Consider the following 13,993-nt stretch of genomic DNA (forward strand, 5'->3'; position numbering starts at 1 on the left):
GATGGGACCAAGTTGCTCTCACTTTCAAGCAAGGAGGTAGCTATCACAGAGGGAAGCAGGATAGGGCTGGCACCTCTGAAGAAGCACAGAGAGATGGGCAGCTGCATGGATTTATTCTCTAAACTCCCTTCAGGTTATACACATGCTTTGGGCATGTATATATGATTTATACATTGTGTACACACAGGTATATTTCTGCCAGTCTTTGGGAACCTCTGATAAGTATTTGCTCCCCTTAAGCAAAGATAAAAGTGGATTTTGCCAGGTCTATTTTTAATATTATATTTAACTCTCTACCTTCAGACATCATTTCACTCCCTCTCTGCTTAAGCAGAGACTTCTTACTTCTTTTACGTTTAATAATTCAGAGTATCATATTTATGTACTTCTTGAAGGCACCTTGAATTGCTTATCAAAAAAAATGAAGGAAAAAACCTCAGAGGGAAAAAAAAAAATCCAAGAACTAAGAAAAAATCCCTTTCGGCTAAGAAGGGCAAGTGAACAGCAGCTTTGTTTGATCAGCATTTACTTTAAGAAAGTTGGCAGACATCAAACCCCTGTTGTAGCAAGCTAATTATACAAGAGCAAGAGCTGTCATCCAGGAGGATAGAGACTGACCAACATGCATGGGAACTGCACACAGTGCCAGAGACCGAGCACAAATAACACTACTCCCAAAGATTTCTGTGAATATAAAACAAAAGAGGTGCCAAGTATTCTTTGGTGATTATGGGAATAATTGGGACAGCTAAGAGAGAGTGAGAATAAGCATTTGATGATTAAGTGTATGCTCCTAGAACAATATGATTCAAAGTAAGTAAAATATTGTGCTACGTGTAACTGTACATCGGGATTGTATACAGATTCTGCAGGAAAGCATCACAATGAACAGTACAAATGGCTGAAGATTAATCCAGACATAGAAGGGCAACAGTCTATAGACACCCAATAGACAGAGGTCACTGCAACTGTGGAAGGGTTAAATGCTGCCTTTGCCGTGTAAGCTGTATGTGGAGACTCATATATTTACATATAAACAGGATGACTACACATAAGGATCACATAAGTAAATTTTATACATTATGCTGCAAATGGCATGCAGGAAATATACACTCTGATTGATATGCAGAATGTTTGTCAGAACAGTGACAGCCAAAGTAAGTTCAAAGTCACAGGAAATGTTGTCATCAGCCTACTGTAAAAATGTACAATTACTTGCTATTCTCTTTCTGTTTAAAGGTGACTACTACCATCTTTTTCCCTAGGCTACTTGTTCACTGTAGCTTATTATCATTACAAAGTATTATAATGGATTAGCTTTTCCATATTGTGTTCATACTGGGAAGGGCATGTTTCAGACAGCACACTGACAAGGTTTTTGAAAAGGCATTTATTCCCCCACTAAAAATTACCAGGCAGCTTGTTTTCAAGAATAAAAATCTCTAAATTGCACGCTTGCAAATTCCTCTTTCCCAATAATTCATTTAATATAAAGAAATCAGAAAGAAGAAGTGAGCAGTATCTAATTAATATCTCTTAATGCCCAACTAATGTCAAGCTTGACTCCAGTTTATAACCGAACTACATTTTTACATTGAAAAATTCAATTACATTTACTGACAGAGTTTGAAATGCCACATTATTTATATTGGCAAACTTTGCAGTCTCTCAGTATATTTATTAACATTCTTTCCACAGAATAAAGTGTATATACAATACAGATCACTGCATTCTTCATTTTTTAATCTCTCAAAGTGATATGTACATCTACTGGAGTAGGATGGAGCTGTCTCATTGCAGGATATCCAAAAGGCCAAATAGAGCCAGCAGTTAATTTGCCCTCCCTTTCAGTTCTCCAGGCAAAGCAAGGTAACCTTGACATTTCTTTTCCTTCTCTCTCTCCCTCCCTCGTTCCCTCTTTCCCTCGTTACCGTTCTCTCCTGCTCTTTTTCTCACACACACCCCCACTCTGTGCACACATCAACAATTTTGAGCTGTGAAGAGGTTCAATTGCCACCTCAGTGACTCACTTATAATGCACAAATCATTTACTAGGATAGCTTGAGGACATGACAATGACAGAGAGACATCTGTTGGGTGGATGGGATTTAAAAAAAAAAGAAAAAAAAAAGGAGGTTATTCACAGCTGGTACATTAGCCATGCTAGCCACTAGGCCACCACAGTGTCCTAGTCCTACAGCTTCACTCTCCTCCTTTCTGCCTGCTCCCTGCTGTCAGCTGCCAAAAGATATCTGTTCTCACCCTATGCTGAATGAAAAGGTGCTAATGCATGACTTCAGGATATGTCAGAACATACAGTACTTACAAGTGTTCAGAGATGCAGCCAACCTGACCATGGGGAAAAGAAATGAGGAACTAAAGAGTGATTTCCTTGAAAAGGAATGACTAGAAAAATAGTGAGGGGGCTGTTCCTTTTTCTAGCTGTATCGAATGGGACAGGTTTTTGAGTCCTGATGTGCATCTGTATTTCTTGTAGAGTACTGAGCATCCTACTAAATGTTTAAAAATTAGCCCAAGTTTTCTTTTGCGTATCTGCAGTAATCAAACTTAAAAATTTATCCCCAAAAGAAGAAATGTAGAATAGTTAAGTACTTACATAAAAAGGCTTTAAGAACTGCCTTTGTCTCCTAATTTAGAGAGACAAAAAAGAATACACTGAGCAGGAGGTTTAAATAACTTGTGATCAAAAACGTTACTGTTTGTACAGCAAAAGTGCCAGAGAGCAGCAGACACCCAGAGCATTCAAGTAGCAATCTTCCCTCCAATTACACAAGACTTGCAGTATGGACCCACTGGCAAAAGTTCAAAACAAGTGGATACACGCACACATTAGTGCACCACTGCACTCCTAGAGGGTTCATTCTCACAAAACTCAGCCAGTCAGGGTGGTTTGGAGCAGTTCTTAAAACATTTCAAAGCTCTGCATTGCAGACCTTTAAAAAAATCAGTATTGGGATATCAGTGGGGACAATTTCTGCAGTCTGCATAATAAAATAGACATGTCCTTGTTCATTTATTTGTATAGTAAGGCAAAAACACTAATATTGACCAAAAATTCTAGGGCATAGAGCATAAAACCAATGCTGGGTATTTTTTGCAGAGATTTTTAATGACGACACTGGATTTTAATCTGAAACTCAGTAGATTATAAAGGTCATGCTCAAATTTTGCAAGATATTTCATATCTATGCACTAAAGCTTTTCCTACAACACCCCTCACTTGCTATGTACTTGAGGTTGGTATATAGCAAGGAGAAATGTCTCAAAATGACCCAGACGTAGGTCATTTGAGGACTACGGGCTTGCTGGATTAGAGAGGGAACAAGGTAGGGAGGAGGGAAGAGTGTATTTCTTTGCTCGAAGAGCAAACCCCAGTTTTCATGAAAATGAAAAGTTTCCCAGCCTTGCTATGTTAAAATACCAGAAGGAGTTCCTTCAGAAGTGGTTCAGTTGCTAAAGTTTATCTTCTTAGAGCTCTTGAGAATATCAGCAAAGAATATATATTTTGTTTTGTCAGAAGAAGAAATATCTTCACAATCACCAGACTGACAAGTGACTTCACCATCCATAACACTGGCCATTTTTAAAATCAAGCATGTTGACTCAAAAGAATCCTCATGTCTAAACCAAACCCAGACCCAGCCGGGCGCAGCTCCCACGGACCCCACTTGTACTCATCTACAAGTACAAAGTGTTCCTGAAACTCCTGTTCATTTCCCAAGCTAGTCTGCATGTTTAAATTAATAGAGGTTCAGACAAAAATATGTATCCTACATGCAACTTCTTTCCTTCATTCAATGCAGTCACGCCATTACTACAGCAGCAGTTGTCTCTCTTAAAAAAATGTGAGCAATCTGGATTGAGAACTTTTCTTCACAAGGAAGCGGATGAGACTCCTCAGTATTGCCAAAATGTCCTGGATTTTAACCCTTGGGTCCTTTTTCAGTAATGCACACTGTGATTTAGGGCAGCAGAGTTTTCTCCACCAAAAAAAAATTGCTTCTGAAAAAAGATATCTGAAGAATACTAGAAAATTAATTAAACAGAAAGGACAAAAACACATTTCTTATTATTTCTTAAACAGAGGCTTTAATACTCCAAATAATAGCTCTCATTAAGTGCATGCATCAGAAAGATGAGAATGAATCTGGGGCAATACTGCGGTTTTCAGAAAAGACTGATTCTAGTGTGGACCAGGCTAGACTGATAACAAGAATAATTTGTATCAGGTTCTTTCTGCTTATTGCTCTTCATACATCTACTTTAAAGTTTTACATAGACTTTCTTGCGATGAGTAGCAAAAGTACATACTTATAGAAAAGTGAGACTTCATAAACATGGGATAATGGCATTATCAACCTGCTACACAGACACAGCAATCAGCAGCTTCCCTCAGCACTGATCATTAAAACTAGAGAAATAAGACATAGGACTGATGTTGGGCAAAATTTAAAAAAAAAAAAAGGAAAGAAAATATCTATTTTTTACCCTCTTGATGACTCCTTTTCTGTCACTTGTTGGCTATGAGTTTTCACATCATTTTTTTAAATTTCCATTTAGCTGAGTGGGCCATGCAGTGATATTCTATTTTTAATTGTTATCACAGTTTGCAGAGGAAGGGAAAGTTCCTCTGTCTTTGAATACTTAGCTCTTTTCTCCTTTTCTATTATTTTCCCTTTTCATTCAACAAAAAATCCACTGGCACAAGCACCATCATGCATATCAATAGTAATGAAAATAGAGAGGTTCAGCTCTGACCTTACGCTATAGGTACAGTTTAATATAATAAATGGAATGCTGTTTCTATTGGTGGTAACAGATGTCAAGTGTTCACAAAGATTCAGAATTGACAGATCTTGACAAAAATAAACCTTGGCTAAAGAAAATGTCTCAACTGGAGCAAATCAGCAGTCTTGCCAAAAAGGCCGCCTATCAAGTGCTGCTCACCAGTCCTATGGTCAGAACGCAAGAAAATGAATCCTGATCACCAGAACTGGAAATTGGAGCTGCCGCACTCTGAAATACCAGGATCTGTATGTGGGCTTTTGTAGACTCCTTCTGCAGAGACACCTGTTGGGGCTAGGATTTAAATGGCCATTTTTAAAACTCTTTTCTATGAGCGTGTGTTCTAGACATTGAAACAAAATACATCTCTCTTGAAGGAAGATAAAAAGCTCTACATGCCAAATGCAACACCAAAACAGCTTTATGTGCAAGTGAAAGTCAGAGAGGAGCTCTGCAGCAATTTGATCTAGCTTTATATAGTTCAGCGTTAGCTCCAGATGTTTCTAAGTAGCAGAAGCAATTACAGCGCTGAACTGCCTGCCTTGGCACTGGCACCCTCAACCCAAGCATCACTCCGTCTGTGTTTGCAGTTTTTTTGCACCTTCTGAACATAAAAAGCACAAAGTAGATTTAAGTATTTAAGTACAGATGCTGATTGCCCGGGAGGCTCAGAAATTCTCAAGTGACTAGGCACCAAGTCCTGGTTACTGTGTGTGCTACAAACTCTCAGTGTGAGCATGGGCACATTAAATGGGAGTCAGCCTTTCTAATCAGTGCATGCTAACTGAAAGGGAAAACATCCAAGCAATAAGAATGAAATTTAATTTGTATTGGTCTTTTGTGTGCTTGATGACTTTTCTGCTTGTTTTATTGTGGGCTCTAGAGAGATCACTGTGCCCTCATGGTTAGCTGGCTTCAAATGGGCAATGTCAGGGAAAAAAAAAATGTCAAACAAAAGAATTGTGTTGTCATAAAGCCAGATATTTTCCTCTAGAGCTTTCTGTTTATTAAATTATACATGGTCAGTATGAATTTCCTTCAGATGGCTACTTTCTAATCCCAATACTGGCCTAATACTTGATTACCTTTCTGCAATGCTAAAAGTTTAGCCTTCCTCATTGACCGCCAAAAAAACTAAAACATCTATCTGCACTTGATTTTCCTCAATTAGTTAAGAAGAGCACTATCCCTCTATAGGAGTCTCTCATGACATCCATAGAAAGATGACCACAGTGGAAACCTAAATAGGCCAAGAGTTCAGCAATCAAGATGCAGATGATGCACTCCAGAGTAACATTTGGATATATACCACTCTGGACTCCAGGTCAACACAGAATTGGAGGACAAAACAGCAAGTGCATCATGGTGCATGATTCATTTGGAGCCATTTCACCACTGGTTTGAAATAATTTCTGGAACACACAAAATATGAATTTCCTGAGAATGAATCTCCTGCCATAACCACAGATTTGTCTTTGATCAGTTCACTGTACTTTCATTCCATTATACACTGATTAAGATCCCTTCGCAGGAAGTTTATGTGAATTACAGTGGTGATCAGGGTTTCTCGCAAATTTTTTGCAACCAAAAAAGTGTCATCAATAGTAAAGATATAATGTATATAAACGCAATAAGTTAATAAACTTCAACACTACTTTTCTGAAAGAGTGGTCAGGCGCTGAAATGGGCTGCCCAGGGAGGTGGTGGAGTCACCGTCCCTAGAGGTGTTCAAGAAACGTTTAGATACAGCGTTGAGAGACATGGTCTAGTGGGGTTATTCGTGGTGGGTGGATGGTTGGACTAAGTGATCTTGTAGGTCTTTTCCAACCTAGCTAATTCTATGATTCTATGATTCTATGATTCTATAGCAGTAAGCATTTTTGGCATTAATTTTTTTTTTCTCTCATGATTATTTACAACTTCTCTCTTTCTGGAAAAGTTTATCTTCAGAAAATGATCTCTGAACACATACTGATGGCAAAGAAGGTCTAGTCCAGAATTTCATGCCAAAAGAAATGAAGATTTCTTAGAAAAGGCCTAGGTCAAGCTAGATAAAACAAGTGAGAAATGGAAGATTGCTAAGGTTTTGAGAGATAATTATATCTCTTAGTAATCATCTTAAACAAATCAGATATTTTCTGTATCCACAAGTTTTGCATTCAAGAAACAGCTGGGCAGTGACTCAGTTTGAAAAATTAGGACAGTGAATGTTATAAACCAGCCTGTCCCACTGTCCGGCAGGAAGGATATATCTTGCAATTTGGCTTTGGTCCCCATCTTAATACCCATACTTCTCCCCAGCAAATGTGTGCTAATCTCCAGAATCTAGATAAATTCAATACTATCTATCTCCCTAGTCCTACATCCAAATGAGTTGGACAGTAAACTAACCATCTGAGAGCAGGCACTTGTGAGTGTGCGTGAGAAATTAACACTAAGCAGACAAGAAACAGATTAAAATGAGAGGTGTCTAATGAATTTGGATATGTAGAAGATAAGACTTTTTTGGGAAAAGGTTTTTCTGAATTGTTATGTTGGATTTTGGGGTCCAAGCTATCAGCTTGGACCGCATTAGATGGAAAACAAAATCAGATGTTTTAGATGGACAGATGTTTGAACCTAATCAAGAAGTCCTGCTCTAAAGAGGACTAAGATTTCTGGGTTAATGACCTTGTCCTCCAGCATCTTAAAAGGCAAGACTTTTATTTCCCTCTAAGCTATCTGTAAAATTTCTATTTCCCAGTAACCCTTCATCACTAATGTTACGTCTGCATACAAAAAGGACTATATATATATTTATATATGTAACCAAAGGAAAATTATAGGCATTATTATTATTTATTTCCATGAATAATTAAGTTTTCCATCTTTCTAGATTTTGCTATCTGAAATTCAGCATGCATCCTCCCTTCATCAAGTAACACCTTTGGAACTGGAACCTAATTAACAATCTTGTTACTGAAATTTTGAGAAGAAATATTACACTAAATATCTCTGGCTCTAAGTAGCCTTAAAATCAAGGTTTTTGGAGAATAATTGATCAGGAAGTAATTTTCCAATTCTGGGAAAATATAGCCTTTTGGAAAAAATAAAACTCCTCTCCTCAATCACATACAAAATAAACGTTATATTTTTTGGAAAAAAATTGGAAAGAATGTTGTACTTTCAGTGAATTCAAAAATATAATTTTTCAGGATTAAGTTTCTAACACTATTCTTGGATTTTTATCAATTTTATGAGTGCTATCTGCTTGATTTCTAAGTAGAAGACCTGTATTTTTCATCTATAAAATCATGAGGGGTAGCTCAATGAGTTCAAGTATTTTCTTATTTTAAATGATTGAAAAATATATTAAAAGTTTTCACTTTCATAGTTGTTTTGATAAACCATTTAATAGAATGTTTTTCCATATGCTCTAGTTTATGTGTTTTTTGTTTGTTTTGCAGCAAGGTGATGTATTTATTTCTCTAAAGTATACGCTACAGGCACCTTTTCTTACATTAGTAAAAACTACTTTTATTTCTTGCAAAACAATTGTTTGCCATTCATATTTACACAGAAAATCGTGAACAGAAGATATAAACCTAAATTCTTAAGGTTTATACAATTCTAGCTAATAGCTGTGCCATCTCCTAGGGGGATGACCAGTAGCAGAGACAGAAGTGAAAGTACATTGATGTTTGACTGCTGCTTGCAAGTGAGAGCAATCACTTTAGTATTCCAAGACTGTGTAATTGTCAACGGTTTACAGGCGTTCGGCCCGGTTCCGTGACAAAGGGGACGGGGGATCCACGGGTCCACGCCCCGGAAAAAGGGAAAAGGGAAAAAGGGTAGAGAGATGGCCCTGTGAGCAAAGAACAGCGGCAACAATCTGAGGAGAAACAAACTAATTTACTAAATAAGATATCGGAATGCAAAACAACACACTATAATACAATATAATTACAATTTAAGCTGATAAATCCAATACAGAGAGAGAGAATGTCCCAAAATCAAGGTAGGCCTTACTCTACTACCGACGATAAGACGGCTGGAGAGCGAGGTGCTGCCAAGACGAGAGACGGCGGAAAAAGGGACGAGGTCTCGTGATCTGCAAGTTTTTATACTGCGAGCTTTTATCTTTTCCCTCCGGCTGGAAAATGGTAACAAAGGAGCAAAGTACCGTGGGGACTGTAGTAGTCCTTCTCTTCTGAGAACTAGGTACATCCACTACATGATGTTATGATGTTGAATACCAATAACCAAAAATCATAAAACCATGACAGTAATTAATCCCTAAAAATACCAGTCATTCAATTTAGAGAAATAAACTTGATTAGATGGATGTGGTTAACAAGAATTAAATAAATAGACCACTTTGTAAGGCAATAAATGGAAAAATCTTTCCCATTTAGAATGATGGAAAGATAGAATCATAGAATCCTCAGAGTTGGAAGAGAACTTTAAAGGCCATTTAGTCCCACTCCCCTGCAATGAACAGGGACATCCACAGCTAGATCAGGTTGCCCCGAACCTGGTCCAGACTCACTTTTAAAGTCTCCAGGGATGGGGCATCAACCACATCTCTGGGCAATGTGTTCCCAAGGCTCACCACCCTCATTGTAAAATACCTTTTCCTTGTATCTAAAGGAATATGTTTTCCTTATATCTACTTCTATCTTCTACCAATCTTGATCTTAAAACTGAACTACTTACTCTCTTTCCTCACACAGTGAACCTGATTTCTTTAATATGCAAGCTTCAGGTTAAATGGGAATGAGATTAAAAAATTACTGTGCTTGATTTTCAATCTTTAGCATCTTCCAGTGAAATATGAAAACTGTCACTGATATATGCTTTGCTGGCAAAATTAGCTACTTTTCCATTTTACTGCATCCTTTTATATTAATTGTGCTTCTAATCTAATATTTTATTCATGTATAAAGACTTTTTGCCGTACTTGTTCTCAATAATAAAAAACAAATTAGGGTTGATTAAAGTTTCTCAGCATCTCTAGGACAAGAAAACAGAGCTGGTCCTTGGAGCAATTTTTGTCCACTGACAAAAGATATTAAAAATCTCCACACTTAAGAACTGAGGACTCCATCCCTGTTCAAAATAAATAAATGAGCACACATGTGACAGAATGGATAAAATCTTAACAATTCAAGACTCCTCTGGATTTCATTCTTACTGAATGTTTAGGATGTGATGTCAAACGGATGATTATACAAAAATAGGTTAGATGAAAGTAGTTTCTGTTGATTTGGTTTCTCTGGCCTTTTCATGCCAGTATCAGTAACAGGTACGAGTCAGCCAAAAGTGGAGAAAAATCTATACTCTATGATTTCACATCACTGTACATGCCAAAACATGCCATTCTGCACTCAGATTCTACAGGTATGTTGGCCAGAAGAGACAGGCCAAAGTGACTGTACCTCCTTTGGCAAATGTAAAAGGAGAGCTGGCTTCAACAGATGTGGAGAAGGCTGAGGTACTGAATGAGTTATTTGCCTCAGTCTTCACTGGCAGCCAGGATCTAATATTTCTCATGTCCCTGAATCCTGCATCTGTAAACCTCTAGGTGGGGACTAGGGGGAGTAAATCCCTCCCCCCCGCCCCGTAAGGGCAGAGCAAGTTTGAGACTTCCTCATGATACTGAATGCGTACAAGTCTATGGGGTCAGTTGACATGCATCCCAGTGTTCTGAAGGAGCTGGCTGAGGTGGTTGCTGACCCGCTCTCCATCATATTTGAACAGTTGTGGCTGTCAGGTGAGGTCCCGAGTGACTGGAAAAAGGATCACATCACTCCCATTTATAAGAAAGGGAGCATGGAGGACCTAGGGAACTACGGGCCAGGGAGTTGATTGTCCCTCTCTACTCTGCCCTCGTGAGGCCCCATCTGGAGCACTGCGTCCAGGTCTGGGGCCCCCAACACAAGAAAGACAGGAAGCTGTTAGAGAGGGCCCAGATGAGGGCCACAAAGATGATCAGAGGGCTGGAACACCTCCTCTACGAAGACAGGCTGAGGGAGCCAGGCTTGTTCAGCCTGGAGAAGAGAAGGGTGAGAAATGCAGGGAGACCTCATTGCAGGTTCCAGTACCTAAAGGGAGCCTACAAACAGGAGGGGAGTCAACTCTTCACAAGGGTGCATAATGGCAGGACAAGGGGAAATGGTTTTAAGTTGAAGGAGGGAAGATTTAGGTTGTATATCAGGGGGAAGTTCTTTACCAAGAGAGTGGTGAGGTGCTGGAACAGGCTGCCCAGAGAGGCTGTGGATGCTCTGTCTCTGGAGGTGTTCAAGGCCAGGTTGGATGGGGCCCTGGGCAGCCTGGTCTAGTATTAGACGTGGAGGTTGGCAGCCCTGCCTGAGGCAGGGGGGTTGGTGCTTGATGATCCTTGGGGTCCCTTCTGACCCAAGCCATTCTGTGCTTCAATGAACACACAAGAGAAGCAAAGAGTATTTTATTCAAAAGCCTAAACTGGTAATTACTGAAACTTGCTCCTGTGCAAGAATCATAGAGCAAAAAAAGCTCCTGTCTGTGAACTTGCAAAAAGGCCAGATAGTTGGCAGTCTGAAAAAGGAATGATTGGTTGCACTGCTTCCTAGCCTTTTGGGAAAAAAATTATCTGTTTTTTTTTGTTTTGTTTTGTTTGCTTGTTTTGTCTTTTTTTGTTCGGTGCAGTTATATTGTCTTTAGGCTGATTTGTTACAGATGCAAGGCTCGAGAGAGCACATTTTATATGTGCACATAAATATTGTGTGAAAGAGAGAAGTCAATTAAAAATATTTTTACCAGCTTAATGAAAACAGATGGAGAGCAATTAGGTCAGGCACGTCCAACCCACAGCCTGCAGACTGCATGTGGCTTGGCCCAGCTTGCAGTGTGGCTGTCCCCTGCCCCACAACATCACAGCGGTGGCCCAGTCTGGCCCTGGGCACAGAACCATCACTCAGCACCAACTGAACATCAGTGCACTATTAACTCTATCTGGGCTAAAACCAGGGCACAGGGAGAGTGCAGTGCACTGCTGACTCAAGTGATGCCAAATAAGTATATGATGGCAAATAAGTATATTGATACATTGGCTAAACACAGACCTGTGAACAGCGAAAAATACACAGCCATGCATTCCATTTTTATAAAAGAATTTGAGAATAGGTTTCAAGATTGAAAAAAAAAATCCATCTTTTGGTTTATTTGCAACTCCATTTTCAATTGACATTACCTGTGAATTTTCAAATGGGATGTATGGAGCTGCCATCTAAAATTTCAGCATGTTTATTTACTAGACTTTTATAATTCCTCTCTTACTAGAGAGAAATATCCCTCGCTTCACAATCATACTTCATACACGCCGCTGCTTTTTGACAGTATGTACATTTGTGAACAGTGGTTTTAAAGAACGAAGTACAGTAAAATGTCAAAAAAACATCTCCAATGAACACCTTGAGAGTTCACTAAGAAATGCAACCACTGCCATCAAACCAGACTGATGCATTAGTTTCACAGAAACACGGTCACAAGTTCCACTAGTTTTATGGTTTTGTTGCTCTCTTATTTATATGTTTAAATTAAAAAACATTAAAAACTCAAATAAGTTTTGTCATTTATGTACATTAACTATATTAAATATTTTATGAGGGCTGCTCCTATAGTAATACCTCCCATCCTATTATGTTGGCCCATGCCATCAGAGGAGGATGTTGGTTGTATGGCAATAAAGGCTGAACCTTCCCACAAATACCCTGTTACATTTTGTTGCCATCTGATAGATGGCAGCAGAAGGGCAGTCTGACAGAATGACATCTGACATGGAAGTGTAGATGAAGCAAAGGAATGTCACTCAATTCCTCCATGCAGAAAAAGTGGGACCCGCTGACATTTATCAACATTTGCTGACCATTTCTGGAGACTAAACAGTGGTGTGAGCACAGCAAGTGGTGGGTGGTGCATTTACCAGTGCAGCAGGTGGGCTCTGGTTCATTGCTGGTGAAAAGGCACAGGTAATGGTGGTGACTATGTTGAAAAGAGTGTTCCATAGTTGAGAATTTGCTCTATCAGATAGCGTTATTGTGCACTTTGTTGTAGTTTCTACAGATACAATTAAGAAGCATTACTTTTGGAGCAGCGTAGATGTGGCCTTAGACAATTCCTTTTCACTCACTGAGGCCCAGGCAACCCAAAAGGTTCCACACCCATTCATTAGGTGTTCCAGCTTTTGTTAAAGCTCGTCAGAACTGGCACCTTTTGGACACTGTATGATGCATAATTTTCTGAAACGGGATTTCATGTACTATAGCACTTCTAGTCACAAGAGGTATAGAAATGCTTCTGGCCATAGGTCCAGTGCACCATAGGTGCACTTAACTCCTCAAGAAAACATTCTTCTCCAAAGAGAAAATAAAGTAGACAGCATGAGATGAGGCCAAAGAGCTGCATATTTTGACAAGGTAAGGGCTGAGAAATAGATAAAAATTTTTCCCAGCTAGTGCCCAGCTCCCAGTTTAATTTGGTCCCACAGAATCTATATGTGAGATGAGAGAATGGATTGTTTAACAGGAGAGAAGGGCAGTAAGACCCCTTTTGCCTTCACAGATGCCTTCTTTCTTTTCCCACTCCTGAAGATGTCCATTTTCATATCTATGAAACCGATGGAGAAAAATAAGATCTAAGCTACAGCAGTAAGGAATGACAGCATGAAAACAATACAAAGACTACATAACTACTACTTACTGATCAAGTTTATATACCAAGAAGATGTGCAGTCACCTTCTTCCTGCCCCAAATCCTGTAATTTAAGTATAAAAAGCATTGAAATTCAGTCTGAACCCAATCTCCTTCCCCTCTCTTTGGATGTGGATGTTTTGCATTGAGAACTATTATAAACATAACACTCAAACTTTCTTAGCAACATCTGTTATTTTCAATTAGAATTGAGTGAGAACAAATAAAAAGAATTTTCTATTGTCGTCAGATGAAAGAAGGTTTGTGTGTATGAGTTAGTACTGATGAGTGCATGAATGCAGATGCAGTGTTACATTTGATTTGTAATTAAAGTCAAGTACCCCCAAGTTTAGGCAAAACCCAAATAGCTAATTACAGGTTTTATACCACAAAACAATTGTAGTATCAAAAGACCCCTCAGAGAAAATATAAATCTGCAGGGATCTTTCTCCTTCCTCCCTCCCTTCCTCCCTCCCTC

The sequence above is a fragment of the Numida meleagris genome, chromosome Z, assembly GCF_002078875.1.
Source record: "Numida meleagris isolate 19003 breed g44 Domestic line chromosome Z, NumMel1.0, whole genome shotgun sequence".
In the NCBI taxonomy this organism is placed as follows: Eukaryota; Metazoa; Chordata; class Aves; order Galliformes; family Numididae; genus Numida; species Numida meleagris.